This window comes from Mirounga angustirostris, unplaced genomic scaffold (genome assembly GCF_029215605.1).
Source record: "Mirounga angustirostris isolate CCGP_5_RB_7025 unplaced genomic scaffold, mMirAng1.0.hap1 SCAF_10, whole genome shotgun sequence".
In the NCBI taxonomy this organism is placed as follows: domain Eukaryota; kingdom Metazoa; phylum Chordata; class Mammalia; order Carnivora; family Phocidae; genus Mirounga; species Mirounga angustirostris.
In genome coordinates this window covers 24,923,983-24,940,324 of record NW_026991718.1, presented here as the reverse complement: position 1 = coordinate 24,940,324, position 16,342 = coordinate 24,923,983, and positions in this window count along the sequence as shown.

Here is a 16,342-nt window from a genome sequence, read left to right as displayed (position 1 = left end):
TGAGGCTTTTTGTGGCTTCCTTGGTTTCAAACCATGAACCCCAGGGGCATGGGGGCTTTACACGAAGTGGGGTGCCTGGACACCCCCTAGCATGCCGACCGGTGGGGCCTTAAATCAGAACCCCGTGGGGAGGTTCGAAACACACCTTCCAGGGTCCTTCATTGTAGCACACGGCACTTTCTTCTCTTTTCTTTTAAGATTTTTATTTATTTATTTGTCAGAGAGAGAGAGTATGCACAAGCAGGGGGAGCAGCAGACAAAAGGAGGAGCAGATTCTCTGCTGAGCAGGGAGCCCAATGTGGGGCTCGATCCCAGGACCCCGGGATCATGACCTGAGCTGAAGGCAGATGCTTAACCGACTGAGCCCCCCAGGCGCTCCTTCACATGGCACTTTCATGGCATGTCACGTTCTTCAAGTTTACAGATGACTCTGTGTTGTTGCATCTTAGGGGGGCTGCTTCCCTGGGCATGCAGGGAGGCACCTTCATTCACCACTTACATCTGAAATTCTGGGCGAAGATGTGAAAATCCAGCTTTTTCACAAAAGCTCCATTTTCATGAAAAATCACTAAAATGGTTCTGATGTGTGCAGAGACCTGTGTTTCAGGACCTACCCCCTTCTCTCTGTTAGCTTTCATGTGTTCCATCCTCCTCCAAGAGAGGCTCCGGTCAAAGGTTTCCAGGACATACCAGACCCCTGCCAGATGGGCCCTGGCAACTCTCACCTCCCGGCATACTGGAAAACGCTGGTTTGTGCATTTCCTCACCGCACCCCCCCCCCCGCCCACTCCTGTGCCGCTCTCTCAGACCTGCGCTTGGTCCAGAGCTCCCCAATGCCAAGGACACCTGAAGACGCTGAATCTGACCCTTTGGCAACTCGTTTGCCTTATCGAGGAGAGGGTGAGGAAATGAGTGTTTGGCTTACTGAAGCTGGTATACACACATTAATTTTAGGGTCTTCATCTGCTTTGGTAGATAAATTACAAACATTTCCATGAATAACCACGTCTGTTATGCAAATTGGTTTCCATCCGCTGGTCTGTTGAGAATAATGTTCCATAATTACAACAATTATTTACTTATGGGTAAATCGGCTTTCTTACCACCTTCTCCATTTGAGAGAAGGGTCCAACTACTCCCGGAGCCTGTGGGTCTGGCCTGGCTGACAGGCTCCGCCTTTGCGAGCCTGTGGTCCTGGGGCCAAGGAGAATCCAGATACGTTCAACCAATGAGTGGAAATGAGGCCCCCTTTTGGCTTCTTTGTGCTAATATGTCTAGGACACGGTCCTCAGGGGTTTTATAGCTAGTTGAAGAAGGAAGTCACATGGAACAAATGGAAGAGAATGAAGCCCTGAGATGTAGGATTCTACCTAGGATTGATGCAGTATCAGCAAAGAAGAGATCTTGAGCTGGCTTCCTGGAGGGGAACTCGCCCTGGGCTTTAGAAGACAGGAAGAGTTCCTGGAGGGGCCTCAGGTGGGAAGCATCCCAGGCCTCAAGCTGAGGCTGGAGGAAGGAGCTGATGTAACATAGGGGGACTGTCTAGGGGGACCTTCTAGCCTGGAAGGAATGGATGTGTACTGAACGACTGCTCTCTGGCCCGAGTCTTGTTGGATTCACTTAGTTTCTAACAGTGGTGAGGCAGGGAGGGGTAGCTCCAGATAGGGATGCTGAAGCAGGGAGAAGTTAAAGCAGGTTGCCTGAGGTTACAAAGCCAGGAAAGGAGAAGGTTGGAAAAGAAGGCAGGAGCAGAGGACAGCGGAAGTTCTAGAATCCCAGGGAGAGATCCTAGAACATGACTCTCTGGGATCTTGACGTTCAGTGAAACGACAGAGAATGTTGGGAGGACAAATCAGAGTAGAGGGGTGGCGGAAGAGCGGGGACAATTATCTCGCTTTCTTTTCTGGATCTCTTGACTTCCCTCCCCAAATATCTTTTTTACCTTGGTTTTGTAAATTGAACCCAAAGAATGTTACCCATATATATATATTTTTATATTCAGTATTTCACAGATAAGGAAAATGAGACTGAGAAAAAGTGTATCACTAGCCATTTGGGCTTGTTTTCCTAGTTAGCCACAGAGTGCTGACTCTTGGGATGTGATCTGTCCCCCTTAGTTATAATTAATAATGGTAGTGATGTCATAGGAAATTCATTCCATACTTTCATTACTGCCCAGAGTGTCTGGTAGAGTATAGTTCTCATCTTCAAACAGCTTCCATTCCAACAGGGAAACATTGAGTTTCTATTGACCAGAGGCATAGAAGACTTCCAGGACCACATGCAGAAAAGCACTCTTTGTTTCCCTGGATGCCCTCTTGGTGGGAACAGATCAGAAATCTCAAAGATTCAGTGTGCTAAAGAGTGTAAGTTCTGCAAAGAGGCTGCTACACATACAACTAAAAATCCAGCCAGATCAACCAAATACAGGATTTTCCCCTCACTATCTGGCAGGTGGAGGGCAATTGAGAAGAGAAGGGGAGGCTTGTGAGAAAATCAGATCAGCTATGGAAAAATAAAGCAGTAACAGTTTTCTGCGCAGTAGTTACAATGTCAGTAACTGTGGCCTGGCACAGGGAGTTTTACAGAGGAAGTGATTTGTACATTACTCATTCATACCTTTATTCCATGAGTGTTTATTGAGCACCTACTCCATGTCCAGAACTGTGGGAAGAGAGATGAACAGACCCGGTCTAGTTCTCCTTGATTCACATTCTAGTTAAAGAGCCAAATACTCAGGTTTGTTAGGATCACCATGGAGCTCTGAGGAAGGGTAAGTGCAAGGGGTTATGCAAGACAAAGGAGGGCTCATAATTCAGGATCAGGAAAGACTTCCAGGCAGAGGGGACATCTACTCACCATGCTGGAGCCACGCTGGTTTTCTTGCAGTTACAGGTTCCTCCCCACTCCAGGGCACCTTCATTTACTGTTCCCTCAGCATCACATGCTGTTCCCTCTCATTTTGACTGTCTACTCCTGTACAGCTTCAGTTCTTGGCAAAAAACACCACTGTCTCAGAGAGGCTTCCCCTGGGTAAACCTCCCAAACCTACCTGATGATTCCTTTGTTGTTTTTCTTTTCTACTACTCTATTCCTTTCTCGTATAACAAAGGTATTTGTGTCTATGTAAATCTTTATTTATTTTTCAAAAGATTTTATTTATTTATTTATTTATTTATTTATTTATTTATTTATTTATTTATTTATTTCTGGAGAGCATGAGCAGAGGGGAGGGTGAGAGGGAGAAGCAGGCTTCCCGCTGAGCAGGGAGCCTGATGTGGGACTGGATCCCAGGACCCTGGGATCATGACCTGAGCTGAAGGCAGATGCTTCACCAACTGAGCCACCCGGGCGCCCTCTATGTGAATCTTTAAATAATCATCTATTTTCCCCACTAGCATGTAAGCTCCTCAAGGTAGACTTCCCTCCGCTGTGTATACAATACTGTCTGTGACACAGAGGACTCTCAGTAAATATTGGTGGGACACATGCGTGACCCTACCCAACAAAGGCAAGTCAAGTTTCTTCATCTGCAAAATGGGATTTTTGGACCTACTTTCTAGGGTTTCTGCAGCGTGGTTGGCTGAGTAACATCCCCCAGAGTCTTTCACATCCTCATCCCTGGAAGCTGAGAATATGTTACCCAATAAGGCAAAAGGGGCCTTGCAGATATGATCAAATTAAGGATTTTCAGATGGGGAGATTATCCTGGATTATCCAGATGGGTCTGATGTAATCACAGGAGTGCTTGCAAGAGGCAGGCAGGAGATCAGCAGGACAGAAGGTGATGTGGTAACAGAAGCAGAGAGAGACTTGAGGGTGTTATGTGGCTGGCCCTGAAGATGGAGGAAGGGGCCGCAGGCCAAGGACTGCAAGTTAGAAAGGTCAAGAAACAGATTCTCCCCTGGAGCCTTCAGAAGGAGCCCCCCCCTGCTGACACATGATTTAGCTCTGGCAGGCTCATTTTGGACTTCTGACTTCCGTAACTGTAAGAGCAAAAAAATTGTGTTATATTAAGCCTCTCAATTTGTAGTAATTTGTTACAGCAGCAATAGGAAACTAATACACGTAGGGATCAAATAAGATAATGTGTGGGACGACTCTTGGAAAAACCCAAAGCCAGGAATCATTATTAGTTTATGACGGCTCGCCCTTGTTTATTGCATTTCTGTGCGGTGCTTCTGTAAGTTCCAGCTACCATAATGGGGAGAGATGCTTGAATAATAGCCCTACACCCCAAGGAAGGGTATTTTTTCATAGTTTATAATTGCCATAGAGCTTGAAAATCTTCCAGGTCTTATAGTTCTTAATTATGCTCTCATGCATATGCATCAATTACCCACATGCTCCTACCTAGCTTGTTACTGCGAAGATATTTAAAAAAAATATATTTGGAACAGTTTCCTCTGTATGCATCTCCCTCTGAAAATATCCTATGAAATATTTCACCTCCACTGCAATAATCTGCTCCAGTTGGGACATGCTTGCCAATCTTCCCTGCTCGACAGAATTAAACCTCCACCCTCATCAGCAGCCTTGGTGCCTGTTTATTCTACCTGACAATTCTCTCCTCCTAACTCCCGGTGGCTTAATTACAGGTTTGGTCCTCTGGGTTTGTGTCTGCTTTGCTGGGTATGATCTGCAATCCAGGAGGGGCCAGGGAGTGCCTGACCCAGGTGGTTATATTTAAATGGCAGTGGAGGGGGAGGGGAGGGTGTTGATGTTTTTGCTTGCTGTTTCTCCCTGTAGAAATGGCTCTGCCGGGAGCTTCAGTGCTCCAGAGGCCGTTTTATCTGCAAGCAAATGACTTTGTCAAGCGATAGCATGTGCACTCCCCAAGTGGCCGTTCCGGTGATTTTCAGGCCCGCCTGACTCGGTTTACCAACGCGTGAGTCAGGTTGTTCTTCCCTGGCCCCCTCTTTTCCTTTTGTTCTCTCTCTCCCTGACTGCTCCCCCTGTGTGAGCGATGCCCATAGGAACTCTGCCTGTTTGTTTCTGTTGGGCAGATCATAGATCTTCATGGGGCATTTTCATCAAATGGACCAATGCCATTCTGTTGCTGAGATAAAAGGTGGTGGTCTGTCTCGATTTTTGACTGTTACATTGAGCTTTAAAAAATGTCGTTTGTGAGACAAGAGATCTCACCTTTGGAAACCTCCATTTTACAACGTGAGTCGTATTGTTAGGTAGATTCCTTAGCCTCTCTGCAGCTGTGTTTCCTTATCTGTGTAATGGAGGTAACAATAATAGAAACATGGCGGAGGGTTAAATTCACGGGGAGGGTTAAATTAATTAATGTGTAAAATGCTTGTCATGCACAGAGCACAGTCGTTTGGAGAATGCTTGTTTCCTCCTCTGCCCCCTCACTCCACTTTCACACTTGAGGTGCCTACACACCCTCTGGTGAGGTGGCTTTAAAGGAAGGTTCTGTGGCCTCAGACCAGAGTCAGATTTGGTTGGTCTTGGGAGAGGCCTGGGAGTCTGCACTTTGAGCAAGCTGTCCAGGTGACATGGATGCAGGTGGTCTTCAGACTGCCTCAGACACTGCGCCGTGGGCTGTGAAGATGGTGAGCTTGGACCATATGCATCCTAAGGGTAGCGCCTCTGTGATGTGAGTTTGTGTATCATCACAATGCCTGTCACAGGGGAGACATCCAAGACACACTGGCCAACGTTACATGAATACCTCTGTGCTCTTTCAAGATAACCTGATTGACTTCTTCAAGCTTTACTCCTCACTGGGCAATTAGAAGGCTATGTATAAAGTATACTAACTAGTACAACAACCCTAGAACAACATGAATTCTGAGACATGTTCGCGGGGAACATCTGGGGTCCCCAGTCTCCCCCATTCCAGCGTGTCCATATCTAACCATTATGTTCAATAAGCCTCAGTTCTGAGCTATGTTCTTTCTCCATGATGCCTTTCCTGGTTAGAGCTAACACTACCCTCCCCTACTTCAACCAGTTTCTCTCTGTCATTTAAAATAGGTTAACTTGAAAAAATAAAAATAAACAACATAAACAAAATAAAATAGGTTAATTCCCACAGGGTATGCATGTACATTAGCTCTCTCAGCAGATTGCACAGCTTTTGATGGTTTCCCCTTCCCTCCCCGCCCCCTCCACGAGTATCTCTCAAATCCACGCCTTTCTCCCATCTGGGCAGAACTGGCCCAGTCCCAGCTCCATCATCTTGCTCGTATTTACCACATTGCTTCTTTGATCTATCCACATCATTTTTTCCCCTTCCACATTGTTTTTCTCTTTGAAGCCAAAGGGAGTCTTGGAACACAGGAGTCTGATAATATCAGCCCTCTGCGACCTTTCCTCACCCACCTGCCACTTAAAATCTTCCCATGGCCCTTCTTCCTTGTGCTATTGGGATAAAGCCCACAGATCTGAACATGACCTCAAAAGTTCTGTGGAGTTGAGCTGCCCCTTGCCTCTCTAGTCTCATTGGGAATTATCATCCCTTCACTCCGGGTGTCTTGTGCTTCCTTAAATGCGACACGCTGCCTTTGGCTACATGACCTTTGCACATATCAGTCCTCCTCCTCCTCCTGGAGTACTCTTCTCATCCTTGTCCCCTGGCCTAGGTAACTTTGTTTTCAGCACTGAATGCAAATCTCACATCCTCAGGAAAGCCTCCGGTTCAGCCCCCTAGTCTAGATACAATTCCTTTGTCCTATGATCTCCTCAAACTGTGTTCCTTCCCTCATTATCCTCATCTTACTTTATAATCATGTCAGTCGTATAGATACTTGATTAATGTATGTCTCCAGGAGAGCAGGGACTTGTCTGCTTTTATTCACCTGGGTCTCCTTTGCCTAGAAGGTCAAACTTAACATATACCAGATGAATAGTTGGTAAATAAAGGAAGGAGTTAATGTGCAGCTTTGAATGGGGGCTATTGTTTTGAACTCACTCAAAAAGCACCTGGTTTTCTTAAGTTCTAGGAATCAGAATTAAGCCATTGGCCTCTAGAAAATAAGTTTGAATTTAAAAATTTGTGAACACTGGTTTATGGCTTAACTTGGACTCAGGGACCATAGTGATTGATGTGTTATGACTACCTTCATTAAGTTTAAGTCCTCTAATTTTCAAAGGAAGTAGATTTTGCTGACTAAATGACTTACGGACTTGGGTAGACAGATGGCCATAGAGTACTGTGTCAACATGAGTTTTGGAGACAAATGTTTTCCAGTGAGCAGGAAGGAGGCTGTATGCTGAGATAAGTGGAGTATGGGCAGGTGAGCGTGGAGGTGGGAGATGTGGAATGTCTGGATGGAGATCCATACACCATACACCATATTGTATATGGTACCTTCCATCCAAACATGAATCTCAGACTAACATGTGAGAGTAACTGTGTTTGAGGGGCACCTGGGTGGCTCAGTTGGTTAAGCGTCTGATTCTTGATTTCGGCTCAGGTCATGATCCCAGGGTCCTGGGATTGAGCCCTGCATCGGGCTTCCCGCTCAAAGGGGAGTCTGCTTGCCTCCCTCTCCCTCTGCTCCTCCTCCTGCTTATGCTCTCTCTCTCTCTAAAATAAATAAATAATTTTTTTCTTTAAAGGAGTAACTATAGTTGAGGGTAGGTGATGGGACCATAAAAGTCATGGTCAGAAAAAGGACCCTCAAAAGGTATAAAGAAAATGTGCCAGAACAAAAAGAAGTATTGAATGACAGGCAGCAGTGCACAGAGACTTCAGGAAATAAAAAGGTTCAGGAGATTCCTTATCCCAGAAGCTGCAGTCAACATTGCTTGGAGTTCCTGCCCCGCCAAAGCTTCCTCCTTGGCCAGTTGCTCCCAGCCCAGACTGAGGAGGTTGCCCAAGGCAGTCATGACCGTAGCATGCAACTGCTCTTGCCCCTTACTCCTCATATAATTGTTTGGTCTAGAGCAGGTTCCTGAGCAGAGCTGAGCCAATAAGATCCCTCTCTCAAAATTTGGAAGTGGAATAGTGAAGGGACTAAGAGAGTTCTTTGTCATAACTTGGGCCCAACGTGTAGATAGAGATGGGGTCACAGTCAGCTCCAATGCAGGCCAAAGCTGAAATTATGAGAGCAGAAACTGTGAGTGACAAACAGCGAGGAGAGGATAGAACAAGTTGGAGAGAGGCTGAGATGCAAGACTCTTCGTGTCAGAGAGAACAAGAGAGGGTCGCCACTTGGGCCCTGTGCCTTTCAATTACTTAGATCCTCTTTCAAAGAGGCCCAGCTGGGTCAGGTGACTGCAAGTTCTGTATCTTTTCAATAAACTCTCCTTACGTGGGCTAGCTTAAATGGGTCTCTCTATTCTTTATTTTCAAAAGAAATGTGAGAAGCCATCAGTGATTGAGCACATGATGGAGTAAACAGTTTCCACTTGAATTTGAGATGTACCTGGGAGGACTCAACTTTCCTAAAGAGTAGGGCCACAAACATAGCCTCAGAAGAAACAAGCTGGAAAATTCATGCTTGTAACTAAGCTGGAAGCTAGTTCTTGTGTTTATGCATACATTTGGCAGTCTCCGTTATACTTAAGTGAGGCAGATTTTCCTGCCTGGACATCTGACCTAGCATGAGTTGGGCTAAAGTGCTGCTATGGAGGAACCCCTGAGCCTGAGGTCCAAAGTGGAGAGTCTTCTCTGTTGCCTTGGGAGATGGTAGTGGGAATGACAGGCAGAAAGAATTGCTTTAGCTTTTGCCTCTTCTCCTCTAATCACCGCCTGGCCTACCAAAGTGCTTGTAGTCCCGTCCCTGCTCTTCTATATTATTTCTAAGGTCTTAGCACCATGCTGATGCTCTTGTAAAATCACACTGGTTGCTATTCCCTTTGGATGGTGTCTCAGCCCCTAGCTCTAAATGCTTCAGATGTTCAAGGCAGCAGATTAAGCACCCTCCTCATTGGCATTGGTGTTGTCAGCTAGTCAGCAAGTGTTTACTGAGCATCCCCTGGGTGCCCATCTCTGCACCAGGTGCTCCGTGCACTTGGCTTATATGTGTGAAGAAAACAGTTAATTGACTACTGGATGTGCTATTCTGTTGGAAGGGTTCTGACGCTTTGGTGAGCATTGCCAGGGCAACCAGACCAAGAGTCTCTTAATTAATTAATATCACAGTGATTGCATCCAACTCTAGCTAAAGAGAAGAGGAAGCTGGTTGGGATGATTTTCTTCCATGTGAGGGGTGGATGAAAGAGAAACACGGAGTTTTACAGCATAGTAGGGGTTTTGCCTCATTTTAAAGCTAGCTGGGGAAAGGCACTAAAAGAACTGGCATGAACGGGGGCGGGAAGGAGTTGTGGATGAAAATAGTTCAGCTCATAACCAAATGGATGACCAGCAGAAAAATAGCTGAAGGACTTCTTGGGAGAGAAGGAAACCATCATTGAAGCATCTATCAGGAGAGAAGCTCAATTGCTGAGTTGTAAAGGCTTCCACGTAAAGGCTAGCCTTCTGATCAGGGTTCCTGAGAAGATCCACTTAAAAGGGCTCTCATGGAAGAAAGACCCATACACGTGTGTTTTGTGTATTTTTGTTTCGTTTTGTTTAATATCATATGTGTGTGTGTAATAACAAAAACCAATTAGTGATTGTCCAACTTCCCCAATGGGAACACAAAATTAAATAAAACAAAGACTGTGCACATGATGGTTTTTTACTAAAGATGCAAATCTTTTCTTCCCACAGTTCTAGCTGCCTTTTTGTGCTTTGAGCTCCGTTCTGCAACTAAAGGGGGGCAGGGACATAGAGTGGACTCCAAAGGAACTCATTTGTAGGATGAACTGAGCCAATCAGATTCTTTCTCTCTTCAAGGATTTCACTAAGAAACGAAATTAGTCAATAATCAGGAGCTTGAATGGGGGGCTCACGGGAGGTCACAGAGATGGGTGTTAGGCAGCCATTTTGTTCTATGAGCACCCAGAAGCAGAGAACAAGACTGGGAAGAGAAGGAGAATTCCCTCACTCACTCATTCTTTATTCATTTAAAACTATTCGATGAGCAACTTCTATGCATCATACTCTCTTCGGGGCACAGATGATGCAACATTGCCTAAACTAAAGTCCCTTTCCTCATAGAGTCTACATTCTAGTGGGGCAAGGGAGAGATACAGAATAAATAAACATAGCCTATATGCTCAGGCCATCATAAGTGCTATGAAGGAAAAGAAAGCCCCTAAGGCCAGATTGATATTGATGGTTGTGAGGCTGCTCTTTTTGACAAGGAGGAAGGAGAGGTAGAACAAGGGAAGCATCCCTGTGGCTCTCCAGGGGGATATAATGAAGTGAGCCACTGAGAGGATTCATGGCAAGGCTTCATGTGGTCCTAGAGAAATGGAGAGAGAAATTCTTTTGAGATCTGGCTGTCCTTACTGTCCTTACCATCCTTGGGTTCTGTTAGACACTCGGCTACACATCCAAAGAATTCCCCTTTTTTCTTAAGCCAATTTGAGTGGTTTTCCTTTCTTGCAGTTAACAAATTCCAAAGTCATCTACAAATCTACAAGGTGAGGCTAAAGCAGTGATAAGCTCTCTAGAATTTCTGTTAAGGCTCACTGGTCGGAGCACATGGCTCTTTCTCCCTACCTGATGATAGCCCTAAAGGGCAGGGGCCTTAACAAAGGGGCAGAAACCAACCAGTCAGTGAGTAAAAGGGATGTCAGGAGGTAATAACTCTGCAACTGTTTCTTATTCCAGTTCAGCAAATCTTGAAAATACAAGAAAGCATCAATCTTGGAAATGCAAGAAAGCATCAATCTTGGAAATGCAAGAAAGCATCAATCTTGAAAGCATTAAAAGAGTATTTGTGCCAAGATCATTCCATTTCATCTGGGGGATCTGGGGAAACTTATATTAGCTGTGGGTTTTTTTTTTTTTTTTTTAAATGAGGGCACCGTTGATCCCCAGCCTGGATTCATCTCATATAGATCACTGTTGATGGCTCTGAGATATTAGACATATAAATGTGTACGGTTTATTTGATGTATAAATGTGTATGGGGTACGGTTTATTCCTGGCCTCGTGACCTCACTCTAGCTAGAGAACCAATCAATAAGATGGGATCACTCTAGACCTGTGTGGACCCCCAAGGCACACCAATACTCCAAAGTCAAAAAAGGAACATAGGTAACAAGGCAATGCTGTGGCTGGAGGCTGTGGCTGCCACTGGACTTCGGCTGTAGGAAAATAATATTTATTGAGTCCTCTGATGCCAGACACTTGGCATAGATTAACTCTTTCTGTCCCTTAGGAATTAACCTCATTCTAAAGATGAGGAAACTGAGCTGCAGAGATTAAGTGCCTTGCTGGATCTGTCAAGTTTGGAAGCTACAGGAGATTACTGTGACTGATAGAGCAGAAGCAGAATATTGAGAGGAATTTAGGCGAAGCTTCCAGGGGTAAGCCAAGCATTGCACTGCAGAGCTGGTCAGCCAAGCAGGTCACCGCTACCCTTGCAGAGAAGGAGATGCCAGTGTTCGCCCAGCGGCCATGTCCGGGCAGGTACATGGTGCCACTGCTCCAGCCACTGTTGCCACCACCACGCCTCTTTTGCCCCCTGAAATTCAACCTTCCTGCCCTCATGACTCCCACCGCTCTCTTGTCTTATCAGCTCCCATGTAAAACTTTGCCAAGTGGCTTCTGTTTGGGAGAGTGTAAATCTGAGCTCTCGCTGTAAGAGAGGCTAGAAGGGAAGTGGCTGGTCTTTTCAACTCCTAAGACAGACCGGTTCAGTCCCTCATGGAGGTGGGGGAATTCGTCTAAAACTGAAAGTGGTTCAGATGTAGGCAGCCAGACACAGGTCACATGCCTGCCCACCAGAGCTGTCAATATGGCATATCCAGGGAGGGGTGGGCTTGGTTCTCCATTTCCAGAACCCAGCACACTTCCATATCCTAGGGCTGTCGATGGAGTAGAAGGAGAGGCTCGCTTTGAAAACTGTATTGAACAAACGTGGTGCTGAGTATTCTCATCATGTCACTAAGTGGTGAGGGTTGCAAAGGTGAAGACATGGTCCTTGCCCTCAAGGTGCCAGCCCATCTAGCCAGCATCACATGGTCATGAGCAGCAATGATGGATGACAAACATACTGGTTACCTTCTGTACCAGGTGCTTCGGATCCGCTGTCTCTAAACCCTGACAACAACCTGCCAGGAGACATTCTTAATGCCATTTTGTTTTTCACATGGTGACACCGACGTTCAGAGAGGCTACATAACATGCCCACATCATGCAAATAAGAAGCAGCAAGTCCCAGACGAGAACCAGAGGCTCTGTCTGACCAACTCCAACCTGGGGACACGGGGGGGACGGAAGGATCAATGGCTACAGCTGCTGGCTGAGCTGGGATTCAAACACACGCCTCTGACTTGAACCCCAAAAGCTAAACCAAGTGAAACTGACTCCATGTGAGCCACACTCACTGCAGCGTGTGCAGGCTGCTCTGCCCCTTTGCCTGCATTGGTCTGGATGCCTTTTATTCAGTCTTGAGGTTATCAAACTTGTCCTTTCTTTTTTTCTTTTTTAAGATTTTATTTATTTATTTATTAGAGAGCGAGCGAGAGAGAAACAGCATGAGAGAGGAGAGGGTCAGAGGGAGAAGCAGGCTCCCCGCCGAGCCGGGAGCCCGATGTGGGACTCGATCCCAGAACCCTGGGATCATGACCTGAGCCGAAGGCAGTTGCTTAACCAACTGAGCCACCCAGGCGCCCCAAAACTTGTCCTTTCCAGTTCCATGTCTTTAAGGGACGGTGACCACCTCAGCTGATTCTAGGACAGGGGCGTGTCCCTAAGCCAGACCACCCAAAGACCCTCCGAAGACAGTCTAGAAAGAATCAGGGCACCGTCCAGCTGACCTTGAAGGTCACTTCCCCATCTGACTCTCCATGAAGAGGGCTCATTCCTGAAGTGTGTGACTCCTTTAGGACAGAAAGCTCCAAATTTTAACTCTCCTCTGTGAGACTGTGGGGCTCTCTGATCTCAGGCCAGTCACTCTGACTGCTGGCGAGTTCCTTCCCTAAAGGCTGAGGACAGGCTGCTAGTGGTGATTAAGTTCGTAATGACGGAAAAGGACCTTTGAAGAAGGAACATGCTCAGCGCCTCTGGTGGGGGTGTCGAGAGTGACTTTATGAGCGCATGGCTCCCAGCTGGACAGGTCTGGCAGTGCTGAGGGTAAGAAGAGCGGATATTCTGAGAGAGGTCATGAGAGGCTGAGAGACAGAGGCAGAGACACAGAGAATCAGGGGAATTGGTCCTTTATTCCGTGTCTTTTCTCCCATCTTGCACTGCTGGTCTAGGGTCCACCATAGTTATCCAGCCTTACCTTTCCTGATGCTCCTCACGTGCACTAACGTGGTCTGTATGTCCGTGGTTAAGCATTTCTGTTGTCCTGTTAGCATTTTTAGGCCATTTCCATTCAGTTCCTGTAAACGGGAGCCCATACCACCTCCCCACCTCAATGTACACACACAAGTGCACACACACCACACCACACCCTCTACACACACTCCCATACCACACAGATACCACACCACATCACCCACACCACACTGCCCTACACCCTCCCACATACCCACGCACACCCCACACTCCCCCCCCACACTACACCCCCATGCACACCCCCCACACCACACACAGACCACCACACACATCACATCCTCCAGATCTCCCCACCACATGCACACACACACACACACACCCCTGCTCCCCACCCCCCACCCCACATCCTACCAGTAAAAACCTCGGGGCCATTGCTGCACCCTGGAGATTGCTTTGCCTTTGAGAGTCTGAAAAGAAAACCCGTCAGCCATCAAAGCTTTTAATTATTTATTTTTAATTACACAAGCAATGCATGAATATGTTCTACTTGTAAAAAATTTACACAATACATATAAAATTAAAGTCTCCCTCCAGTGAAGAATTTTAAATCGTTCTGGTCTTCACCTGTCAGACAGCAGGTTGCCGTGGACCAGCTCCGGGGAACGTTGGCGAGCCCGGCAGGGGTTTAAGGAAACATGGATCCTGTGTTATACGGGTCTGGGTGAGGACACTGGGGTCCCTTTTAAGTGAAATGGGGGGTCTCAAGCTGAATGGATCGTTTCTGTTTAGAAGCTGTTGACTTTGCCAGCAATGTGTGCTCAGATTTTTGTAATTTGCTTTTAAAGGAACGAAGAAAAGGAGGCTCGGACTCCACAAAGATGTGCCCCTTTCTCTTATATCTGTGGACGTAGGGCAACCAGCACCACAAGCAAATGCCCAGCATGCTGGCCTGCTTCCTTCCCAGCCCAGGCAGAAGAAAGAGAATTTTCCCTAACGCACCCTGTCCCATCTAATTCACTGAAGGGGTTTCTCAGTATTGGCTCACACCCTCCTTGAGCTTAAGGGACGTGGCTATATTTGGCCATCACAAGTGGGAAAATTTCTGTCAAATCCATCTCTTTCTCCACAACATTCCATTAGTGGGTGTTTCCTGATGACTCAAAAAACCCTTGTATACATTTGCTGTGGATCCCAATGGTGATAAATCAAGGGTTTTGAAAGAGGACTCAGAGATGCATTGAATTGAAGAAAGATGGAAGCAGAAAGAACCTTAGAGACCATCAGTTTAGTTTTTCAATTTACAGGTGTAGACGCCAGAGAGGTGGGGTCCGATGCCCTGAGTCCCATAGGCAGAGTGAGAACCAGGATTCCCGGTGTCAGACCCACCACTCAGTGCTCTCTCTGTCCACTACACCAGACTAGGAATCCACACCGCCACTATGATCTACCCACGGGACCTGGCAGGTCACAGTGATTCTTGGTCCCATGTGCTTCATCACTTCTATCTACCTTAGAGTAGCCTTGCAAAGAATATCAGAGGAAACAATGACTGTTCAGTGCCATACAAATCGCCAAGCAACTTCCCAGTGCAAAAAGTGAACTGCAGCTCAGTGATTAGAAAGACAAGCATTCTAGGGCGCCTGGGTGGCTCAGTTGGTTAAGCGACTGCCTTCAGCTCGGGTCATGATCCCAGGATCCTGGGATCGAGTCCCGCATCGGGCTCCCTGCTCTGCAGGGAGCCTGCTTCTCCCTCTCCCACTCCCCCTGCTTGTGTTCCCTCTCTCACTTTGTCTCTCTCTGTCAAATAAATAAATAAAATCTTAAAAAAAAAAAAAAAGAAAGACAAGCATTCTTAATGAGTCACCTACAACAGCATCTCTCAGAGCACGATTGTTGCCTACCTGGATAAACATTTTTGGGAACCTGGACAGGAAACTTTGTTTTTTTTTGTTTTGGTTTGTCTTTTTAAGTTCCCCCAGAAACTTGGTTATGGACTGAGTGTCCAATGATCTTAAGAAATTATTTTTAATTCAGTTAGGTGTGATAATGGTGTTGTGTTTATGCCCAGGATGTCGTTAATTTTCAGAAATGTGAGCTGAAGTATTTGTGAGTTATTCAGGGTTATTGTTTTGGTGTTAGGTATCATGATGTCTGTAATTTATTTTTTAAGGGTTCAGGAACATGTGGGTGCATGCGTGTGCGTGCCCACATATAAATGGCAAAACGTTAACTACTTTTGAATCTCGGTGGTGGGTATGTTACAGGTGTGGCAGTCGAGTAGATATAGTCTTTCTGTATGTTTGAGAACTTCTATAATAAAATGACTGGTAAAACATTCTCCAGGTGGTTCTGATTCTCTGAACTGGTTCGAGAACCATTTATGGAGCTGCACTTGGCAATGTCAGCATGTGTGTGAGTGGAAAAGTCTTTTTAATTTGCCTCCTTGGTGTCTCATTAGAATTGGAGTCACTTCCCCCTGGCAATGCGAGCAAGGTTCTATTTCCTTTGGCTTTGTTTTGCCTGTCTGAGCCATCTGCAGAGCCAAAATATTGATCTAATGGGCCATCTTTCTCATTTCCAGGCAGGTCTAAAAGTGTAACGAACTCAATTGGATTTTATGGACTAGACCAGTGGTTCCCAAACTTGGGTGCCTAGAAACAGCGCCCGTGGAATTTCAGCAGGCTTAGGGCGAGACACAGCTCTCTGATTTAACAGCGTTCAGAGGTAATTCTAATAATGTACTTCTAGGTTTGAGACCCATATTTTAGGTAATGACCACAAAGCCAAGGTCGCAGGTTTGATTTCCAACTTAAGAGCTATTGAACTTTGCATGAAGAAAAGTTCCGTTCCTTAATGACATCCTGCACACCTTACCTTGTTCTACCATTTTTAAATGAAGGTTTTGGTGGAAGAAATGAAACAAAAAAATTAACCAGGATAAAGAAGATAAATGGATCAGAGCAATTTACTGTTGCAAATACATATACTATTTGCCCCCTTCTTCTGAGGACCTGCTACATTCTGTGGTAGAGGCGGCTG